Consider the following 24,433-nt stretch of genomic DNA (forward strand, 5'->3'; position numbering starts at 1 on the left):
AACTCCACACGGACAGTGACCCAGTGCCGGGATCAAACCTAGGACCTAGGTCTATCCATGTAAATTAAGCCCCTTAACCCTAGTATCGTTCCATTAAATCTCCTCTGAACCTTCTCCAAGACTTTAACATTCTTCTTGTACTGTGGAGCCCAGAACTGGATACACGTCCAGTTGTGGCTTAACCAGTGTCTGAAGGTGCAACATAACTTCCTTGCAATACCACTGTATGGGCAGGAACTTTCAGTCCTGCTGAAGTGACCCCCCAGCGGCAGCGGATCAGGCAAGTCACACACTCAGAAGATTTCACCGGTAGCCAATGGCGAACCACGAACCGCCTCCAGGAAACACAACATGGTTGGTGGGGGGGCTGGAAAATCCTACCCTATGTCTACATAAGACAATAGAGACACCCACGATTATTGAACCCCCATTTGTTCCATAAGGCTTTTTTAAAAACATCCTTATCAACTTGTCCAAGCACATTCAAAACTGTGTACATGAGCCCCCTGCTCCCACGACACCTTTAAAATTGTCCCATTTAGTTTACAGTCTCTCCTTATTCTTCCTCCAAGGGTGTATCACTTCACACTTCTCTGTATTACATTTTATCTGCTGTGTATTTTCCCATCTTCACGCATATCTCCTGATATCTGCTGCTATCTCATGGCAGAGGAAGGGAAGAACAGTGTGGGGGGGAAGGGGGGGGTGGTGCTTGAAAAGAATGCCAACTTGAATCTGGAGGGAGATGGAAGACGAATATGTAATTGAAAAAGCTTAAACTGAGAGAAGACTGAAGAAGAGGATGTTGAAGAGGGAGGAAAGTGCCAGTTAAAGACTGGGCGGATTGGAAGAAGAGACTGTGAAAAGAGCAGCGCTGGGTGGGGTATGGTGGGCCTACAAACTGGAGTGAAGATATTGAATGTAGGAGAAGGAGCGTTGAGGTAACCTTTGGGAAGGTAATGGCTTGGATAGTATGTTGAATATCCAAATATGTCCTTTTCAGATTAAAAATCTACCAATCTTTAAATATAAAGGTGCTTAAATTTAACCAAAAGACATAGGCAGGAATTCTCCAACCATTGGAATTCACTTTTCCCACAAGCAGCGCCCCCCTGCTCGCAGGTTTCCCAGCGGCATGGGGTGGCTTCAATGGGAAATCCCATTGACAAGCGGCAGGAATAAAGAATCCCTCTGATAACCTTTAATGCAAAAATTCAAAATTTTCTGAGGGAGCATTCCACAGCACACCTTGCTCGACTATGTACAACTGGCTTAGTCCCACCAACATTTGAATTTTCCACTTACATTTTATGAATTTATGTTTATTTTGTCTAACACAAGTGAAGAATGCACATATACCTACAGTTTAGTTACAATGCCCTTTTAACTACCTGTTTTCACATGTTTTAGACTTATATTAGGGTCATCCATAAATTATCAGCTTGTTTGAAGATGTCAGATTTTTTTGAAGCTGTTAAAGATTAACTTCTTTCTAGTTTTCTAGGTTGGCATATAGAGTGCTTGGTGGGCTGGTCTCAACTAAGCAGCTGTTGGCGTGTTACAAACTGCCTCAAGTGCTCTAGGCTAGGCTGCACAAAACAAAGCCAGGATTCCTGTTCTTGGTTGTTATCTAGCGACCTCCTCTGGAAAGTGTGCACATATGGACCTTGGACGAGGACAAAATTGAACACTGTCGCAATAATCCCTATGGTCAAGTAGCTGGCTGACAGTCATTGTCTGGAAAAGGTTGAGATGTGAAGAATGCCCACTGGAGTGCTGATCGCAACAATGCAGTTGTGCCCCTGCAAAAATCAGCGTTGAAGAAAAAAAAATTGTATTTTTATAAATCAATCCAGTTTGTTTACTTTACTAATTTTGGGAATCATTCATATATCAGTTCTAAATCACAATTTACCATATATCCCAAATTTCCAATTGTACTGTCCAATTTAACAGGATCGTTGCTGCACAATTATATGCACTAATTGAAATACTGTATCATGATTTTAATGCAATTTTCATTATATTCAGTTCAATAATTAATGTCTAGCTTGTGCCTGGAGACTCAGCATTACAACACACAAGGTATTGTTTGGAGAGAATGTCATCATTTATGTGCCTTGGACAAAGAAAGATCAGACATATTTTGTACGTATGTTTCCACACATCTACAGGGGAGGACACGTGCTAATTATTGTGTAAAGATCGAAAGGGCATGTAGGAAACTCAATGGTGGGCAAAATGATACTCTACTCAATCCCGAGTGCTTTTGCCCCTTTTGGAATACAGGGGGAAGCGCATGCCCTGACAAATGATTTCAAACTATCGTCCCCGTCTCAGCAAAGTGAAACTGGAAAAGAGCGATGGAAAATATGCTCGTCCACTTCCCTGCAAAGGAAATCCTGTGCTCAAAGGCGAAATGCCCCATTTTGTTTTTTTGGCAGCTAAACACAGGGGAGCCTCGACATAACAAAGATCAGAGTTGGGGGGAAAAATGTTATCAGTTCTCAATCTGCCTGTACTTGGGTAACACTGACAGGGATAAATTACCCGACATGAAACAGGCACGGTGTTTTGTGCGTTTATTTGACCGGGGAGCTGCTTCCAGGTTTCAGTGCCCTATTGTGAGGGAGCTTCTGGGTGCATCAATCAGGCTTTGATCAAATTATCATTCAAATACGGATATGGTGTAAAACTTTATTCAAGATGAGCGTGCAAAAGCAACAAAACAAAGGAGAAAATCTGTCTTTCGCAACAGCAATCCCTGAAATTTTATGAGAAAAAAACCCCAAACGCTTCACGGAACTTCTGAACATTAAGCAGTCATATTTCCATTGTGTGCACGACACGACGGGGAAGGGAAGGGGATCAGCTTTGTTGTGAGGTGGAGCAAATTAAAATGGTCTAATTTACGTCAGCTCCTTTTTAAAACATTTTTTCTGTCTGCAATGCCACCCTCGCGGACTCTTGAGCACAGTATTATCTGCTTTGGAAGCGCTGATAGTTTCTGCAGCCACACGGGCTGCTGCTACTCGCCCTCCATGATACACTGTGACAAAAGCTCTCTGAAAGGTTATGAAATGGCGGATCGTGCTGAAAAGTCAGGAAATGAAACCGAAGCCGGCGCAGTCGAAAGGTTAGACGCAAAATGTGGATGTTTTTCTGATGGAAGTCTGCCGGAATCAGACTAACCCGGAATGGAGTCGCGCGCAGCACTGTCCTGCACAGCCGGTGCCCAAAGGCTGACAGAAATAAAACATGATTTGCACCCGCTTACGGCGGGCAATAGGTTGTGAAAAATAGACGAGAGGTTTTTTAAAAAAAAAATGTCAACAGCTGAGGTCATTGGGGCAGCAAAATACAACCAGGCGGAAGCTTCGGGATCACAATAAGCGAGCTCTGTGGGTTTTGACTCCTTAAGTGTGTGACAAACTTGATTTGTGCACACAGTAATGGAATAAAAATCTGTGCGTGTCTGCATTGCCTCATGAAGTCTTTCCCATTTTGGAACAAAGCTCCCAACTTTCCAGTACAGCAGATTTTGTTACGGGAGACAGAAGATCCCCATAGATCCCTGAAAGTTGCCACCCAGGTTGATAGGGTTGTGAAGAAGGCCTATGGAGTGTTGGCCTTTATTGGTAGAGGGATTGAGTTCCGGAGTCGGGAGGTCATGTTGCAGCTGTACAGAACTCTGGTACGGCCGCATTTGGAGTATTGCGTACAGTTCTGGTCACCGCATTATAGGAAGGACGTGGAGGCTTTGGAGCGGGTGCAGAGGAGATTTACCAGGATGTTGCCTGGTATGGAGGGAAAATCTTATGAGGAAAGGCTGATGGACTTGAGGTTGTTTTCGTTGGAGAGAAGAAGGTTAAGAGGAGACTTAATAGAGGCATACAAAATGATCAGGGGGTTGGATAGGGTGGACAGTGAGAGCCTTCTCCCGCGGATGGAAATGGCTGGCACGAGGGGACATAACTTTAAACTGAGGGGTAATAGATATAGGACAGAGGTCAGAGGTAGGTTCTTTACTCAAAGAGTAGTGAGGCCGTGGAATGCCCTACCTGCTACAGTAGTGAACTCACCAACATTGAGGGCATTTAAAAGTTTATTGGATAAACATATGGATGATAATGGCATAGTGTAGGTTAGATGGCTTTTGTTTCGGTGCAACATCGTGGGCCGAAGGGCCTGTACTGCGCTGTATTGTTCTATGTTCTATAAGACACTTGAGACCATAAAATAGGGGAGCAGAATTAGGCCTTCAGGCCCATTGAGTCTGCTCCGCCATTTGATCATGGCTGATGTGTTCCTCATCCCCAATCTCCTGCTTTTTCCCCATAACCCCTGATCAACCTTATCAATTAAGAAATCTCCTTTCTGGATGAGTATGAATAACTAACAAGAACAGTGCCTGTATTTCTGGTGCTACAGGTGCCATGATAGGGCCAAAATGCTGTCTGTGCCATGCAGTCACACCTCCAGTACAATCCATGCAAGATGGTGGTAAGCACTGAGAGCATGTACTGGACATATGCAGAGTAAGCAGATTGTGATATCAGCATGGATTTGATATCACTCCAATGGTGCCATTTCCTCAATGCTCCATCAACTGCACTGTCTGAACCTTGCACAGGAATATATGTTCAGCAGCATGAAGGACCCTCTACCATTTCTATTTAAAGGAATAATCAAATATTTAAAAGTTAGTTGCTGATTGATTTCTATATTCTGCTGCTGAGTTAGTAGAAGCCGATGGTGGTTTATGCTGTTAGTTAAAGAGACGTCTGCAGGGAGTGTTTTGGCACATGTTGAAGGCATAACGAGCGGCACGGTAGCACGGTGGGTAGCGCTGTTGCTTCACAGCACCGGGGTCCTAGGTGCGATTCCCGGCTTGGGTCACTGTCTGTGCGGAGTCTGCATGTTCTCCCTGTGTCTGTGTGAATTTCCTCCGGGTGCTCCGGTTTCCTCCCATAAATCCCAAAAGACGTGCTTGTTAGGTGAATTGGACATTCTGAATTCTCCCTCAGTGTACCCAAACAGGCGCCAGAATGTGGCGACTAGGGGATTTTCACAGTAACTTAATTCCAGTGTTAACATAAGCCTAGTTGTGACATTAAAGATTATTATAATTTCAAGAGTTTATAAAATTTCCTACAGAGCAGAAGGAGGCCATTTTGCCCATCGGGTCTACACCAACCCTCCGAAGGATCACTCTACCTAGGCCCAGTCCCCTGCCCTATCTCCATAACCCTGTGCATTGACCATTGCCAATCCAGCTATCCTGAACACCTTCGGTCACTAAGGGGCAATTTAGCTAGCATGGACAATTCACCTAACCCGCACATCTTTGGACTGTGGGAGGAAAGGAGCACCCGGAGGAAGCCCATGCAGACATGGGGAGAACGTGCAGACTCCAACCAGACAGTCATTCAAGTCCGGAATAGAACCCGGGTCCCTGGCGCTGTGAGGCAGCAGTGCTAACCACTGTGCCGCCATGCCGCTCCATTTACCAGTCATGGGTGCTGTAGCTTCCACCCTCCTTGGCCTGCAGCATGACAAGGAGAATGAGCAGCAACAATGAAGTGGAAGACAAGCTGCTTGGAGAGAGTTGTGTGGGGAGAGGAAGGAAAGGTGCATTTTCTTTAAAAAAAAAAATTTTTTTTCTTCTCCCTTTTCACATTTTCTCCCACATTTACATCCATCAACAATAAACAATAATCAGCAAGATATGTCAGTCCCCATAATAACAACGATCCCATCTACCCACCAACCCCCGAACCTCAACCCGCATGTTTACATAAACAAATGACAAAAAGGAATCAGGGATTACCCGTAGTCACCCTTAATCTACACGGCTCTCCACCCCCCCCCCCCCCCCCCCCCCCACCGCAGGTCTCCAGCTCCTCCCGTCCACTGCCTCTTGTAAAACTCCTCCTCCCAACCTCGGTTCCTTCCCCCCAACTTTCCACCCCGGCTAGACCACTCGGACCCTGTTCTGCCAGGCTCCGATGGCCGCAGCCCCTCCTCCCACCTCACTCCCGTTCACTGGCCGGCACACACCGGCCAGCGTGGAGGCCCCCGCCCGGGTCCCTTTCCCACTTGCCCGGCCCTAGGAAAGCCCAAAGATCCCCTTTTAGCACACAAACCCCGCATATCCACCTACCCCCCCAAAGAACTCTCATTTCGAGTGAAAGTCCCGTCCCTTCCCTTGTCCAAATATATACCACATTGGCTCATTTGATCTCTACACAGTGAAACAAAAAAGAAGAAAATACAGTCATGAGGTTACATCGGCACATGGCCATTCCTCAATTTGTCAGTTCTGCCACAGTCCTTCTGCTTTCGCAAACTCCTCCGCTGCTTCCGCCGTTCCAAAATAAAAGTCCCTGAGCTTGTAAGTCACCCTCAGCTTCGCTGGATATACAATGCCGCACCGCACCTTGCTAATGTACAGTGCCCTCTTCACCCGGTTGAAGGCAGCCGGCCTCCTTGCCAGCTCCACCGTAAAGTCCTGGGAAAGGTGCATTTTCAGCAGGAAACCATATCCAGTCAGTGCCTTAAGGGAGCAATTCTCCTCCCTCAACCTCAGTGAGGTAGAGTCACTGTGATGTTTGTACTTCACTAAAGGGCTAGGTGCTCACTCACTTTCAGCCTTAGAATAAGGCAAGGCAGGCATAGCCAAGATAACTGTGTCCATTAACTTCTTTATTCTATGTTTCTTGTCGACTGAAGAATAGGATATCTCCAACTTCTCAATGTTCACCTTTCACTTGTGGGGTGACTGACACTGATGGACCATCAATTCACACGAGTCGAGTTGTAGAAGAGAACAGTGGTTTTAGTAAGCTAAGAAGTATGCCAGCCTGCTGCTGCTCCCGCACTGAGAGCTGGCCACAGGTCTGCCAATTATATACCTCCCCCGAGGGGCGGAGCCACAGGCGAAGCCAACAGAAGCATCAACAAAACAACAGTAAGTAACAGTGAATAAGAACAACAGTGAACATATATACAGTGGTGGATAACAGTAGGACGAATAACGGTAAATATATATATAGTAGCAATACGTGGTTCACCACATTCACCCCCAGTTAAAAAAAGTCCAGCGGGGTTGAAGTAAACTCAAAGTTGAGTCTGACGGGAGCCTTGATCTTCCGCTGTGATCGCCTCAGCCCCAGCTGCGGTGTGGACACGGGTGTCGGGACCTTCGACTCTGGGAGCATGTCGTCTGCAGTTTCATCGCAATGTGTTGGCGGAGAGGGAGACGGTGGAGGGGCGGGGGCGGTGGTAACGGCCCCAGGGAGGGCTGCCGATGCCAAGTCCTGCCACATTCGAGTGATGGTGGTAGGCGGTGTAGGGGTGGGCGCATTGGTGATGGTTTTTAGGGAACCTGCGGGTGCCAAATCCCGGAGGGAGACTGTGTCCTGCTGTCCGTCGTGGGCTGCCATGTATGCATACTGAGGGTTTGCATGGAGGACCTGAACCCTCTCGACCAGGGGGTCGGACTTATGGCTCCTCACATGCTTCCTGAGGAGGACAGGCCCTGGTGTTGTCAGCCAGGACGGAAGCGAGACCCCGGAGATGGACTTCCCAGGAAAGACAACCAAATGTTCGTGATGGGCCTCGTTAGTGGCGGTGCAGAGAAGCGACCGGATGGAGTGGAGCGCATCGGGAAGGACCTCCTGCCAGCGGGAGACTGGGAGACTTCTAGACCGTAGGGCAAGAAGGACGGCCTTCCAGACCGTCGCATTCTCCCTCTCCACCTGCCCGTTTCCCCGGGGGTTATAGCTGGTAGTCCTGCTTGAGGTGATGCCCTTCCTAAGCAGGAACTGATGCAGCTCATCACTCATAAAAGAGGAGCCCCGATCACTATGGATGTAGGTGGGGAAACCGAACAAGGTGAAGATGCTGCGCAGGGCCTTGATGACAGTGGCCGAGGTCATGTCGGGGCATGGGATGGCAAAGGAGAAACGGGGGTACTCGTCAACGATGTTGAGGAAGTACACATTACGGTCAGTGGAGGGGAGTGGCCCTTTGAAATCAATGCTGAGGCGTTCAAAGAGGCGGGAGGCCTTCACCAGGTGAACCCTGTCTGGCCGATAGAAGTGCGGCTTGCACTCCGCGCACACTTGGCAGTCCCTGGTCATGGTCCTTACCTCCTCGGTGGAGTAGGGCAGGTTGCAGGCCTTGATGAAATGGAGATGCCGGGTGACCCCCGGATGACAGAGGTCATTGTGGATGGCCCGAAGTCGGCCTTCTTGCGTGCTGGTGCATGTACCACGGGACAGTGCATCTGAGGGCTCATTGAGCTTCCCAGGACGATACAAGATATCGTAGTTATAGGTGGAGAGTTCGATCCTCCACCTCAAGATCTTGTCGTTCTTGAACTTGCCCCGCTGTGTATTGTTAAACATGAAGGCAACCGACCGTTGGTCAGTGAGGAGAGTGAATCTCCTGCCGGCCAGGTAATGCCTCCAATGTCGCACAGCTTCCACAATGGCTTGAGCTTCCTTCTCGACAGAGGAGTGTCGAATCTCGGAGGCACGGAGGGTACAGGAAAATAAACCACGGGATTCCTGCCTGGTTGAGGGTAGCAGCTTGGGCAAAGTCCGACGCATCGCTCTCCACCTGGAACGAAATGGACTCGTCGCCAGCGTGCATCGTAGCCTTGGCAATGTCTGTCTTGATGCGGTCGAAGGCCAGGCGGGCCTCAGCCGTCAGAGGAAAAATGGTGGATTTGATAAGTGGGCGGGCCTTGTCTGCATAATTGGGGACCCACTGGGCATAGTAGGAAAAGAACCCCAGGCATCTCTTCGAGGCCTTGGGGCAGTGGAGGAGGGGAGACTGCAGGAGAGGGCGCATGCCATCGGGGTCGGGCCCTAAGACTCCGTTTTCCACGACATAGCCAAGGATGGCTAGTCGGGTTGTGCGGAAAACGCATTTCTCCTTGTTATAGGTCAAATTAAGGAGTTGGGCGGTGTGGAGGAATTTCTTAAGGTTAGTGACGTGGTCCTGCTGATCATGGCCGCAGGTGGTGACATTATCCAAATACGGGAATGCGGCCCGCAGCCTGTACTGGTCAACCATTCGGTCCATCGTTCGTTGGAAGTCCGAGACCCCATTGGTGACGCCGAAGGTGACCCTGAGGAAGTGGTAGAGGCAGCCGTCTGCCTCGAAAGCAGTGTAGTGGCGGTCCTCTGGGCGGATAGGGTGCTGGTGGTATGCGGACGTCAAGTCTACCATGGAGAAGAGGGTACGCATCAAGTTGCGTGTACCAGTTGATTGTCTGACTGCAGTCGACAACCATCCGGTTCTTCTCCCCGGTCCTGATGATCACCAGTTGGGCTCTCCAGGGCCTCAATGATCCCTTCCCGCAAGAGTCACTGGACCTCCGACCTGATAAAGGCCTTGTCCTGAGCACTGTATCGTCGGGCGTGAGGTTCACAGAGAGCGAGGGAGGGGCGACCTTAAGGGTCGCTTGTTCGGTAAATCCTGCTCTTGTATTCAGAGAGAGAAAAATACATTGGCTTCTTTGTTTCCAAAGAGAAGCAGGCACATGGCTTTGAGAAGGGTAGGTCATGCCTCACAAACCTTATCGAGTTCTTTGAGAAGGTGACTGAACAGGTAGACGAGGGTAGAGCAGTTGATGTGGTGTATATGGATTTCAGCAAAGCGTTTGATAAGGTTCCCCACGGTAGGCTATTGCAGAAAATACGGAGGCTGGGGATTGAGGGTGATTTAGAGATGTGGATCAGAAATTGGCTAGCTGAAAGAAGACAGAGGGTGGTGGTTGATGGGAAATGTTCAGAATGGAGTTCAGTTACAAGTGGAGTACCACAAGGATCTGTTCTGGGGCTGTTGCTGTTTGTCATTTTTATCAATGACCTAGAGGAAGGCGCAGAGGGTGGGTGAGTAAATTTGCAGACGATACTAAAGTCGGTGGTGTTGTCGATAGTGTGGAAGGATGTAGCAGGTTACAGAGGGATATAGATAAGCTGCAGAGCTGGGCTGAGAGGTGGCAAATGGAGTTTAATGTAGAGAAGTGTGAGGTGATTCACTTTGGAAGGAATAACAGGAATGCGGAATATTTGGCTAATGGTAAAGTTCTTGGAAGTGTGGATGAGCAGAGGGATCTAGGTGTCCATGTACATAGATCCCTGAAAGTTGCCACCCAGGTTGATAGGGTTGTGAAGAAGGCCTATGGAGTGTTGGCCTTTATTGGTAGAGGGATTGAGTTCCGGAGTCAGGAGGTCATGTTGCAGCTGTACAGAACTCTGGTACGGCCGCATTTGGAGTATTGCGTACAGTTCTGGTCACCGCATTATAGGAAGGACGTGGAGGCTTTGGAGCGGGTGCAGAGGAGATTTACCAGGATGTTGCCTGGTATGGAGGGAAAATCTTATGAGGAAAGGCTGATGGACTTGAGGTTGTTTTCGTTGGAGAGAAGAAGGTTAAGAGGAGACTTAATAGGGGCATACAAAATGATCAGGGGGTTAGATAGGGTGGACAGTGAGAGCCTTCTCCCGCGGATGGAAATGGCTGGCACGAGGGGACATAGCTTTAAACTGAGGGGTAATAGATATAGGACAGAGGTCAGAGGTAGGTTCTTTACGCAAAGAGTAGTGAGGCCGTGGAATGCCCTACCTGCTACAGTAGTGAACTCGCCAACATTGAGGGCATTTAAAAGTTTATTGGATAAACATATGGATGATAATGGCATAGTGTAGGTTAGATGGCTTTTGTTTCGGTGCAACATCGTGGGCCGAAGGGCCTGTACTGCGCTGTATCGTTCTATGTTCTATGTGAGCATGCGTCTTCACCAGGATAGTTTCTCCCGAATGTCAGTGAGTGCATATACACTGCATCTAAATTCAGAGATGTACCACAGCAACAAAGGTTTCCACTCCCACAATGTGCAGCTAATGTGTGACTGTATTCAGTGCATAATTTTTAAAATTCATTAACGGGATGTGGGCGTCACTGGTTAGGTCAGCATTTATTGCCCATCCCTAGTTGTCTTTCAGAAAGTGGTGGTGAATTTCCTTCTTGAAACGTTGCAGTCCTTGTGAAGGCACACCCACTGTGCTGTTAGGGAGAGAGTGCCATGATGTTGCCCCAGCAACAATGAAGGAACAGCAATATATTTCCAAGTCAGGGTGGTGAGTGACTTGGGATGGGGGGGGGGTTTCCCAGGTATCTGCTGCTCTTGTTCTTCTAGATGGTAGTAGTCGTGGGTTTGGAAGGTGCTGTCTAAGGAACCTTGGTGAGTTACTGCAGTGCATCTTGTAGATAGCACACATGGCTGCCACTGTCCATCGTTGGTGGAGGGTTTGAATGTTTGTGGAAGGAGCAATCAAGCGGGCTGCTTTGTCTTGGATGGCGTTGAGCTTCTTGAGTGTTGTTGGAGCTGCACTCATCCAGGCAAGTAGAGAGCAAGTAGACTGCAACCAGCGGAGAGTTTTTCCCTGATTCCCATTGTCTCCAGTTTAAGCTAGGGCTCCTTGATGCCATACTCGGTCAAATGCTGCCTTGATGTCAAGGACAGTCACTCTCACCTCACCTCTGGCATTCAGCTCTTTTGTCCATGTTTGAACGAAGGCTGTAATGAGGTCAGGAGCTGAGTGACCCTGGCAGAACCCAAACTGAGCTTCCAGGAGCAGGTTATTGCTGAGTAAGTGCTGCTTGATAGCACTGTTGATGACTTCTCCCATCACTTTGTTGATGATGGAGAGTAGACTGATAGGGCGGTAATTGGCTGGGTTGGATTTCTCCTGTTTTTTTGTACAGGACAGACCTGGGCAATTTTCTACATAGCCGGGTAGATATCTGTGTTGTAACTGTACTGGAACAGCTTGGCTCAGGGTGCAGCCAGTTCTGATGCACAAGTTTTCAATACTATTTCCGAGACAGTGTCAGGGCCCATAGCCTTTGCAGTATCTAGTGCCTTCGGCCGTTTCTTGAAATTACGTGGAGTGAATTGTATTGGCTGAAGACTGACATCTGTGATGCTGGGGACCTCTGGGGGAGACCGAGATCGATCATACACTTGGCACTTCTGGCTGAAGATTGTTGCGAATACCTCAACCTTGTCTTTTGCTGGGCTCCTGCATCATTGAGGATGGGATATTTGTGGAGCCTCCTCCTCCAGTGAATTGTTTAATTGTCCACCACCATTCATGGCTGGATGTGGCAGGACGACAGAGCTTAGATGTGATGCGTTCGTGTGCAGTCGCTTTGCTCGGTCTATTACTTGCTGCTTATGCTGTTGGCACACAAGTAGTCCTGTGTTGTAGCTTCACCAGGTTGATACCTCATTTTTTCTGTATGCCTGATGTTGCTCCTGGCATGCTCTCCTGCACTCTTCATTGAACCAAAGCTTGGTGGTAATGGTAGACTGGGGTATATGCCGGGTCATGAGGTTGCAGATTGTGATTGAATATAATTCTGCTGCTGCTGCTGGCCCACAGTGCCTCATAGATGCCCAGTCCTGAGTTGCTAGATCTGTTCGATGTCGATTCCATTTAACACGGTGGTAGTGACACACCACACAATGGAGGGTATCCTCAATGTGAAGACAGGACTTTGTCTCCACAAGGATTGCGCAGTGGTCACTTCTATCAATACTGTCATGGACAGATGCATCTGCAGAAGGCAGATTGGTGAGAATAAGGTCAAGTATGTTTTCCCCTCTTGCTGATTCCCTCATCACCTGCTGCAGTCTCAGTCTAGCAGCTCGGCCTGTGGTGATACTACCAAGCCACTCTTGGTGATGGACATTAACTCCCCCACCCAGAGCATATCCTGCGCCCTTGCCACTCTCAGTGCTTCCTCCAAGTGGTGTTCAAATGGAGGAGTGGCTGGTACATGGTAATCAGCAGGAGGTTTCTTTGCCCATGTTTGACCTGAAGCCATGAGACTTCATGTAATCCAGAGTCGATGTTGAGGACTCCCAGGGAAACTCCCTCCTGACTGTATATCACTGTGCCGCCACCTCTGCTGGGTCTGTCCTACCTGTGAGACAGGACATACCCAGGAATGGTGAAAGTGTTGTCTGGGACATTGTCTGTAAGATATGATTCTGTGAGTATGACTATGTCAGGCTGTTGCTTAAGTGGTCTGTGAGACAGCTCTACCAACGTTTTCACAAGCTAGGGCAGCACGGTGATGCAGTGGCTAGCACGGCTACCTCACGGCGCCGAGGTCCCAGGTTCGATCCCAGCTCTTGGTCACTGACCGTGTGGAGTTTGCACATTCTCCCCGTGTTTGCGTGGGTTTCGGCCCCACAACCCAAAAAGATGTGCAGGGTAGGTGGATTGGCCACGCTAAATTGCCCCTTAATTGGAAAAAATAAATTGGGTACTCTAAATTTCTTATAATAAACTTTGACACATGCCCCCAGATGTTAGTAAGGAGGACTTTGCAGGATTGGCAGGGATGGATTTGCTCTTTCCAGTGCCTGGTTTGATGCCGGGTGGTACGTCCGGTTTCATTCCTTTTTTGTGTTTTCATAGCTGTTGAATACAACCAAATGGCTTGCTAGGCCATTTCAGAGGGTGCGATCGCAGCGACTGCGCGGGCCTGGCACACAGCCGCGAAATGGCACGGCACTGGAGGTCATGCATATTTATACAGTTCTCAGTGGGCGGAGCCAGCCGGCAGGAGCTACCGGCGAACCTGTATTGCAGGTCCTACCTTACATCCCCTAATACAGTGGTTCACCACAGAGTGATGGTGCTCCCTCTTTATCAGTCTCATCTCTGTCTTCCATTTCTTGCTCCTGCACAACTATCTGGGTATGTTCACGTCTGGGTGTCTGAAAGGACAGATGCGCAAGGATAGGATTGCATTGACGGGAGGGAATAAAGAGAGGGATGTACCATTAAACAGTCAACAGCTTGTAAATCAAAACAGATTGGAGGATGAAAGGGAAAATAAATGTGAGAAGATGGATTAGGCAGAAGCACACTGTTATCTTCAATGGTTTCAAGCTCACTACTGACTACGGCCTCAGTCATGGCTGCTCCAATGATGACCTGCCCCATTTCCTTCATGAGGTTGAGGGCTCGCAGCCAAGCCTGTCCCCTGCCAGTTAGCTCCTGCTGCCGAATGTTGTGTGCCTCCTTTTCCTGCAAGGTCTTCAGTGACTGTGGTCCAATGTGTTTGGCTGATGTGCCTGTAGTGGTTGAATAGCTGACAGTGTTCGAAGTTGTGAGGTATGAGGGAGACTCGCAGTGGTACATATGTGTGTGAGTGAAGTGAAGCAACAAATGTGAAGTATGAGTCGTGATTGATAGAGAACGATTTTTTCTCATTTAAAATTCTATTTTTCCAATTAAGGGGCAATTTAACGTGGCCAATCCACCTACCTTGCACATCTTTTTGGGTGTGCGGGGCTGAGACCCACGCAGACACGAGGAGAATGTGAAACTCCACACAGATAGTGACCCGGGATCGAACCCGGTTCCCCGGCGCCGTGAGGCACCAGTGCTAACCACTGCACCACCGTGCTGCCCCTATAGAGAACGTATTTGGTAGGTGAATGAATTGAATGTGGTGAACTGAATAGTGTGTGATGTCATTGTTTTCGTTGTAAGGAGATGACATTTGAGGATGAATTCACTGAGCTTGACCACTTCTATGGAATAAACATTTTTTCCTGCCCTGCTTTCAAATTCATGGAGCTGCACAGCTTACCTCAGTGTCAATGGCTATCTGTTCCTGCTGCCTTTGCAAAGTTTGCTTGGAGGGCCTCCTGCTCCACTGTGGATAGAGGACATGTCCTCTCCTGTGCACCTCCTCTGTTGAGGTATCCAGTGCATCATTGGAGAACCGTGAAGCATGTTCTCTGTCCAGTTGGACCACATTTACTCTTTCTGCGGGTCAGCCACTTCCAGCACCCACTCCAGCCTGAATGCACCCCCACTTTAAAAAGGGCAGGCTGCCATTAAGTTTCGCAGGTTAGCTTTAATTGTATTAACCTCACATGGACTTGAGTTCAGCTGTAGCTTGCAACCGTTCAACAGTTCATTTAGTAATGAACCTCAGACAGAAATCATTTAAATAAGCACAGCATGCACATTTGAATACGGCCTGCAATTTAAGGATGGGGTATCGGTTTGTCCCACATCACAACACTGATTCTGTTTTGAGGGGCTTAGTGAAAATTGTCCCCTCAGTTTCTTGAAACCAGTTTGTCAATAATGCACAGTACTACAATTTCTAAAAAGACAGTGGAGGAGAAATGATAAAAATATTTGAATATTGATTTCAAAGCAAATTTGTGATGCGAGCCAAATACTGTATAAGATAAATTGGACAATGCTGCACTCCTGGGATGGAAACACAACTGGCAGGTCACCAAATTGGCTTTAAAGTGCTACAGCATGATGCTTGACTTATGTTACTGTTTAGCAAGGCTTTGTGTGGAAGCACAACTTTTCGGCACCTCGCACTTATATAAAATAAGAATACTACGTAAAACCTATTTTGAGGTAGCTTCAAATAAGAAGTTCGACACCATCAGAGACAAAGCAGCACATTTGATTGGCATCTAATCCACCATCTTAAATACTCACTCTCTCCACCACCGGCGCACAGTAGCAGCAGTGTGTACCACCTGCAAGATGCACTGCAGGAACTCACCAAGGCTCCTTAGACAATACCTTCCAAACCCACGACCGCGACCACCTAGAAGGACAAGGGAGCAAATGCATGAGAACACCACCACCTGCAAATTCCCACACCATGCTGACTTCATAGAATCATAGAATTTACAGTGCAGAAGGAGGCCATTCGGCCCATCGGGTCTGTACCGATGCACTGAAAGAGCACCCTACTTAAGTCCACGCCTCCACCCTATCCCCGTATCCCAGTAACACCACCTAACGTTTGGACACTAAGGGGCAATTTAGCATGGCCAATCCACCAAATCTGCACATCTTTGGAGGAAACCGGAGCACTCGGAGGAAATCCACATAGACACAGGGAGGAAGTGCAAACTCCGCACAGACAGTCACCCGAGGCAGGAATTGAACCCAGATCCCTGGAGCTGTTAGGCAGCAGTGCTAACCACTTTGCCACCATGCCACCCTTAGAATTGTATCACTGTTCCTTCACTGTCACTAGGTCAGAAACTTGGAACACCCTTCCTAACAGCATTATGGGTGTACCTACACCACATGGCTGGCAGCACTTCAAGAAGGTAGCTCACCATCACCTTCTCAAGGGCAATTAGGGATTGACAGCAAATGCTGGCCTAGCCAGTGATACTCACAGTCCTTGATGAGATATTAAAAAGATCATTTTACCATCCTATTGGTGAAACCATCCCATGCACAATGTACACAATTTCTCCCAAAATTTCAAAATGTGCAAACCAGAGGGCAGCATGGCGATGTAGTGGTTAGCACTCGCCAAGGTCCCAGGTTCGATCCCGGCTCTGGATCACTGTCCGTGTGGAGTTTGCACATTCTCCCCCTGTTTGCGTGGGTTTCGCCCCCACAACCCAAAGATGTGCTGGTTAGGCGGATTGACTAAATTGCCTCTTAATTGGAAAACATTTATTTAAAAAAACAAATTAAGTTTGGGCTGTTTATGTTACAGATTGGAAATTACTCATATTCTGTCAAAGACACAGTGTGCACATAAATCCAACCCGTTACATTAGATGCCTTTCAGCCTCCTCCCCATCATCATAAAGTCATGAAGGGAGTCACCAATAGTGCATCAAGCAATGCCTATCTACCAATAAACTGCTCATTGTGATTCAGTGTGTGCTGCCAAAAACACTTGGCCACTCATCTCATCACAGCTTTGACTTGGAAGTAGAATGCCAGAAGAAAAGTGTGAGTTCCAGCCACAGGCAGCAAAGTAGAATTTGAGCGGAAATGGCACAAAAAGGCTCTAGAACAGGACAATGTCAATTGAGGTTAAAAGAGAAAATGTCCAGTGGTTGGAATCATACCTGACACAGGGCAAGTGGACTATGGCTGTCAGAGGTCGATCATTGCAGCTTCAAGACAACGCTATCGTAGTTCCTCAGGGAAGCACCTTGGACAAAACACCTTCAACTGCTTCGATGGCATTCACTAAGTCATAAGTTCAGGAATTGAGTTGTGGTAGTCACCACTGATGTATATATAGGATGTTGATATTGGTGCTTTCCGGTAAGGCCCCTGTACTACAGGTACGGGGGTAGATCCCTGCCTGCTGGTTCCGCCCAGTAGGCGGAGTATATATATGTGTGCTCCCAGTACAGCAGCCATTTCGTCAGTTGCTGTAGGAGGCCACACATCTCAGTGTAATAAAGCCTCGATTACATCCTGCTCTCATCTTTGTGTAATTGATCGTGCATCAATTTATTACACTGAGTTTTTCAGAAGATGGACCTCCACATCAAGCCGGATCGCCTGCAGCTGCAAGCAGACAATGCCAAAAAGGACTTTGAACATTGGCTAGCCTGTTTTGAAGCGTACATCGGGTCTGCGCCAGACAAAATTCCAGAAGCACGGAAGCTCCAGATCTTTACACACGGCTGAGCTCCAACGTCTTTCCACTTGTCCAGGACGCGCCGACCTACGCAGAGGCCATGACGCTACTGAAGGAAAACTACGCTCAGCGGACTAACACACTCTATGCCAGGCACCACCCCTCCACGCGGCATCAACTTCCCGGTGAATTGGTGGAAGATTTCTGGCGCGCCCTGCTCCCCCGAGTTAGAGACTGTGACTGTCAGGCCGTTTCGGCCATGGAACACTCAAATTTGCTAATGAGAGATGCATTTGTTACGGGCATAGGGTCTGACTACATCCGGCAGCGCCTCTTAGACAGCGCCACGCTCGAACAGGCGGCAACCAAAAAACTAGCGCTTTCACTTACGGTCGCATCATGCAACATTCAGGCCTATACCCCCGACCGCGCGGCCCAACACGCCTGTGCATCGTGGACTCCGCAGACGGCTGCCCCATCATTGACCCCATCAGCGACCACCCTCAGCCAATCCCACGCCTCTGCCGCGTGGCAGCCAACCAACCACGGGGGGCCCAAATGCTACTTCTGTGGGCAGTCAAAACACCCCCCGACAGTGCTGCCCGGTGCGTAGCGCCCTCTGCAAGGCCTGTGGCAAGAAAGGGACATTTCGCTGCAGTGTGCCAGGCGCGCTCAATCGCCGCTATTGTCCAGGCACCGCCCACCTGCAGCCAGTGGGCAGCGCCATCGTCCCCTCCTAGGACCACATGTGGTCAGTGGACACCGCCATCTTGCCCAACTCGCAACACGTGCGGCCTGTGGGCGCCGCCATCTTGTTCCCCCCAGGACCAACGGGCACTGCCATCTTGCTTCCTCCACGACATGTGCGGCCCGTGGGCAATGCCATCTTACCCGACTCAGGACCCAGGCCCGTCGGGCACCTCATCCGGCCGCTCATCGGCTGCAATCGCCAACGACCAGCCGCGTCTCGCCTTGGTCACGATTGACCAGTCTCGACCACACAACCTCGCGACTGCTTCAACCAAAGTGAAGGTCAACGGGCACGAGATCTTCTGCCTGCTGGACTCCGGGAACACTGAGAGCTTCATTCACCCCGATACAGTAAGGCGCTGCTCGCTCGCGGTACACTCCGCTAACCAGAGAATCTCCCCAGCCTCCAGGTCCCACTCCGTGGCGATCCGGGAGTACTGCATCGCCACTCTCACTGTCCAGGGCATGGGGTTCAGCGGCTTCCGCCTCTACGTCCTCCGCATCATCTGTGCTGCCTTGTTACTCGGCCTGGACTTCCAGTGCAACCTCCAGAGCCGAACCCTGAAATTCGGCGGGCCCCTACCACCCCTTACTGTGTGCGGCCACGTGACCCTTAAGGGCAACCCACCTTCCCTTTTTGCAAACCTAACCCCAGATTGCAAACCCGTCGCCACCAGGAGCAGACGGTACAGCGCCCAGGACAGGACCTTCATCAGGTCTGATGTCCAGCGGCTGCTTCGGGAAGGCATCATCGAGGCCAGCAACAGCCCCTGGAGAGCCCAAGTGGTAGTGGTCAAAACTGGGGAGAAAAATAGGATGGTCATTGACTACAGTCAGACCATCAATCGGTACACGCAGCTCAACGCGTACCCCTTCCCATGCATATCTGATATGGTCAATCAGATTGCACAGTACCGGGTCTTCTCGACAGTAAACCTGAAATCGGCCGACCACCAGCTCCTCATCCGCAAGGCGGACTGCCCATACACTGCATTCGAGGCAGACGCCCGCCTGTACCACTTTCTTAGGGTTCCCTACGGCGTCACCAATGGGGTCTCGGTCTTCCAACGTGAGATGGACCGAATGGTTGACCGGTACGGGCTGTGGGCCACTTTCCCGTACCTGGATAACGTCACCATCTGCGGCCACGACCAGCAGGACCATGACGCCAACCTTGCCAAATTTCTCCACACCGCCACTCTCCTCAACCTCACGTATAACAAGGAGAAGTGTGTGTTCAGCACAAACCGCTTCACCATCCTCGGCTATGTGGTCCAGAACGGAGTTCTGGGGCCCGACCCCGATTGCATGTGCCCCCTCATGGAACTCCCCCTCCCCCACTGCCCCAAGGCCCTCAAATGTTGCCTGGGGTTCTTTTCATATTACGCTCAGTGGGTCCCAAACAATGCGGACAAGGCCCGCCCACTCATTCAATCCACTGTTTTTCTTCTGACGGCCGAGGCTCTCCAGGCCTTTAACCGTATCAAGGCCGACATCGCCAAGGCCACGATGCACGCGGTCGACGAGACGCTCATCTTCCAAGTCGAGAGCGATGCATCAGACATCGCTCTGGCCGCCACCCTCAACCAGGCAGGCTGGTCCGTGGCATCCTTTTCCCGCACCCTCCATGCCTCCGAAATTCGGCACTCCTCCGTCAAAAATGAGGCCCAAGCCATCGTTGAAGCTGTGCGGCATTGGAGGCATTACCTGGCCAGCAGGAGATTCACTCTCCTCACTGACCAACGGTCGGTTGCCTTCATGTTTAATAACACACAGCGGGGCAAGATCAAAAATGATAAAAGGATCGAGCTCTCCACCTACAGTTACGAGATTTTGTATCGCCCCGGTAAGCTCAACGAGCCCCCCGATGCCCTATCCCGAGGTCCATGTGCCAGCGCACAAGTGGACCAACTCCGGACCCTGCACGACAACCTCTGTCACCCAGGGGTCACACGTTTTTACCATTTCATCAACACCCGCAACCTGCCCTACTCCATCGAGGAAGTCAGGGTGATCACCAGAGACTGCCAGGTCTACGCGGAGTGTAATCCGCACTTCTACGGGTCAGACCGTGCGCGCCTGGTGATGGCCTCCCGCCCCTTTGAACGCCTCAGCGTGGACTTCAAAGGACCCCACCCCTCCACCGACCGCAACACATACTTTCTCAGTGTGGTCGATGAATATTCCCAATTCCCCTTTGCCGTCCCATGCCCCGACATGTCATCTGCCACCGTCATCAAAGCCCTCAACACCATCTTCGCTCTGTTCGGCTTCCCCGCCTACGTCCACAGCGACAGGGAATCCTCATTCATGAGCAATGAGCTGCTCCAGTACCTGCTCAACAGGGGCATTGCCTCGAGGAGAACGACCAGCTACAAACCCAGGGGAAACGGGCAGGTGGAGCGGGAGAATGGGACGGTCTGGAGGGCCGTCCAGCTGGCCCTACGGTCCAGAGATCTCCCGGCCTCCCGCTGGCAGGAGGTCCTCCCCGACGCACTTCACTCCATTCGGTCGCTCCTGTGCACTGCGACTAATGAAACCCCCCATGAACGTCTCTTTGCCTTCCCTAGGAAGTTCACCTCCTGGGTTTCGCTCCCGACATGGCTGCAGCCCCAGGACCCGTCCTCCTCCGTAGACACGTTTGACTCCACAAGGCGGACCTGTTGGTTGAGAGGGTACAGCGATCTTGCGGGTGGACAGGAGATACGCAGAGGCCCCGGAGGAAAGATTACTTGGGGAAAGGCGACGGCTCCAGACGGAGTTTGACCTGCTGACCACGGGCAAGGCGGAGGCACAGTGGAGGAAGGCGCAAGGGGCGACTTACGAGTATGGGGAAAAGGCTAGTCGGATGCTGGCGCTCCAGCTCCGTAAGAGGGCGGCAGCGAGGGAAATAGGGGGAATCAAAGATGGAAGGGGAGCCACGGTACGAAGTGCAACAAAAATAAATAAGGTATTTAAGGACTTTTATGAAGAGCTGTACAGGTCCCAGCCCCCAGGGGGGGAAGGGGGGATGAGGCGATTCCTGGACCAGCTGGGGTTCCCGAGGGTGGAGGAGCAGGAGGCGGTTGGTTTGGGGGCACCAATTGGGCTGGAGGAGTTGAGTAAGGGTTTGGGGAGCATGCAGGCGGGGAAGGCCCCGGGGCCGGACGGGTTCCCGGTGGAATTCTACAGAAAATATGTGGACCTGCTGGCCCGCTACTAATGAGGACCTTCAACGAGGCAAGAGAGGAGGGAACCCTGCCCCAGACAATGTCGGAGGTGACAATCTCCCTAATCCTAAAGCGAGACAAGGATCCACTGCAATGTGGATCGTACAGGCCGATTTCGCTCCTCAATGTGGATGCTAAGCTATTGGCGAAGGTACTGGCCACTCGGATTGAGGACTGTGTCCCGGGGTGATACACGAGGACCAAACGGGATTTGTAAAGGGCAGGCAGTTAAATACCAATGTGCGGCAGCTCTTAAACGTGATAACGATGACACCGGAGGAGGGAGAGGCGGAGATAGTGGCAGCTATGGACGCGGAAAAAGCCTTTGACCGAGTAGAGTGGGAGTACCTCTGGGAGGTATTGCGCAGGTTTGGGTTCGGGGGAGGGTGTATTAGATGGGTTAAGCTCCTTACAGCGCCCCGGTGGCGAGCGTAGTGACAAACCGGCGGAGGTCAGAGTACTTTCGGCTGTACCGAGGGACGAGACAGGGGTGCCCCCTCTCCCCCCTGTTGTTTGCATTGGCGATCGGACCCTTGGCCATATCACTTAGGGAGTCTCAGAAATGGAGGGGGATAGTCCGCGGGGGAGAGGAGCATCGGGTATCGCTATATGCGGATGACCTGCTGCTATATGTGGCGGACCCAATGGAGGGGATGGTGGAGGTCATGCAGACTCTGAAGGAGTTTGGAGAGTTTTCGGGCTACAAGCTTAATGTAGAGAAGAGTGAGCTTTTTGTACTACAGGCAGGGGACCAAGAAAGAGGGATAGGGGACCTGCCGCTGAGGAGGGCGGAGAGGAGTTTTCGGTATCTGGGGATCCAGATAGCCAGAAGTTGGGGGGCCCTACATAAATTGAATCTGACGAGGGTGGTGGAGCAAATGGAGGAGAATTTTAAAAGATGGGACATGCTCCCGCTCTCGTTGGCGGGTAGGGTGCAGTCGGTCAAAATGGTGGTCCTTCCGAGGTGGGTTGGCTTTGCCAAACCTAGAGAGTTACTACTGGGCATCAAATGTGGCGATGATCCGTAAGTGGGTTATGGAGGGAGAGGGGGCGGCATGGAAGAGGATGGAGATGGCGTCCTACAAAGGAGTCTAGGGGCACTGGAGGAGAAATTTGAGTTACCCCCGGGAAATGCATTTAGATATATGCAGGTGAGGGCTTTTGTGAGGCGACAGGTGAGGGAATTTCCGTTGCTCCCGGCACAAGAAGTTCAAGATAGGGTGATCTCGGGGGTATGGGTCGGGGAGGGCAAGGTGTTGGAAATACACCAAGAGATGAAAGAAGAGGGGGAAGCGCTAGTAGAAGAACTGAAAGGTAAATGGGAGGAGGAGCTGGGGGAGGAGATTGAGGAAGGGCTATGGGCCGACGCCCTGGGTAGGGTTAATACCTCTTCCTCGTGTGCCAGGCTCAGTCTGATACAATTTAAGGTGGTCCACAGAGCGCATTTGACGAGGGCGAGGCTGAGTAGGCTCTTTGGGGTAGAGGATAGATGTGAAAGATGTTCAGGGAGCCCGGCGAACCATGTCCATATGTTTTGGTCATGCCCGGCATTGGAGGGGTTCTGGAGAGGAGTGGCGGGAGTAATATCCCAGGTGGTGAAAGTCCGGGTCAAGCCAAGCTGGGGGCTAGCAATATTTGGAGTAGTGGATGAGCCGGGAGTGCAGGAGGCGAAAGAGGCTGGAATTCTGGCCTTTGCGTCCCTAGTAGCCCGGCGAAGGGTCTTGCTATTGTAGAAGGAGGCGAAGCCCCCTAGCCTGGAGGCCTGGATTAATGACATGGCGGGGTTCATAAATTGGAGAGAATTAAGTTTGCTTTGAGAGGGTCTGCACAGGGGTTTTACAGGCAGTGGCAACCGTTCCTAGATTATCTCGCGGAGCGTTAGAAGAAGGTCGATCAGCAGCAGCAACCCTGGTGGGGGGGGGGGGGGGGAAACGAGAGACTGTCTGAGGGGATGGACGAGCGGGAGATAGCATGGAGGGTGGGGGGGGAAACGGTACGCGCGGCCAAGAGCCAGTGTATAAAGCTATGTAAATATACCATCTTGCCTTGTATATATCTTGCTCAGGGAGAATTTGCATTATTTTGTTACGGGGGGGGGGGATTATTGTTTGTAAGGGGAAAAAATTGTGTTGTTAAAAAACCTTAACAAAAATATATTTTTTTTAAAAAAAGAGGGTACAGCTACTTCACGCCAACCCGCTGTACGCCTACATGGCATGCCCAGACGGCCGCCAAGACACAGACTCGCTCAGGGACCTGGCACCAGCTGGTTCCACATCCCCCCCCCCCCCCCGCCTCCCCTGCCCCGGTGCCACCCTCCCCTCCCCCGGCGCACCCCACCGCAACCCCCACTCTGGGACAATCCGTCCTCCCCTTGTTCACACCCGGGGATGAAGAGGATTTCAACACGCTCCCGGAGTCACTGAAGACCAAGCCGCCGCCAGGGTTGCCACCAGCACTGCGGCGCTGTCAACGACAGATCAAGACACCGGACCGCCTGAATTTGTAATATTATCTGTACTTTTAAAACACAGCTTTCTGTAAATAGTTTTCCACCACCCCCGCCGGACTCATTTTTTAACAGGGGGTGAATGTGGTAGTCACCACTGATGGTGATATCGGTGCTTTACGGTAAGGCCCCTGTACTACAGGTACGGGGTAGATCCCTGCCTGCTGGTTCTGCCCGGTAGGCGGAGTATAAATATGTGTGCTCCCAGTACAGCAGCCATTTCGTCAGCTGCTGTAGGGGGCCACACATCTCAGTGTAATAAAGCCTCGATTACATCCTACTCTCGTCTTTGTGTAATTGATCGTGCATCAGTTGTTCACTGGCAACTCTGGAGTATTCTATTCCATTCAGAATTCCTCCAATAATGGAGCAGTCTAAATCAAGCTACAGCAGGAACTGAATAAAATTCAGCACTGGGTTGACAATTGGCAGGTAAGACAAGCGCCACATAAATTCCAAGCAATTACATTTTCCAACATAA

The 24,433-nt window shown here is 50.4% G+C and overlaps 1 long non-coding RNA gene across 1 annotated transcript in view; it reads left to right on the plus strand.

Annotated features, from left to right (window-relative positions):
* Positions 1-2,860: 2,860 nt before the first annotated feature.
* Positions 2,861-24,433, plus strand: part of LOC140389304 (uncharacterized) — a 151,571-nt gene continuing 129,998 nt past the window's right edge. Inside the window, exon 1 of the long non-coding RNA XR_011934333.1 lies at positions 2,861-3,136. This is a non-coding gene — a long non-coding RNA (uncharacterized lncRNA). The remainder of the gene's footprint in view (positions 3,137-24,433) is intronic.

Source organism: Scyliorhinus torazame, chromosome 14 (assembly GCF_047496885.1).
Source record: "Scyliorhinus torazame isolate Kashiwa2021f chromosome 14, sScyTor2.1, whole genome shotgun sequence".
NCBI lineage: Eukaryota > Metazoa > Chordata > Chondrichthyes > Carcharhiniformes > Scyliorhinidae > Scyliorhinus > Scyliorhinus torazame.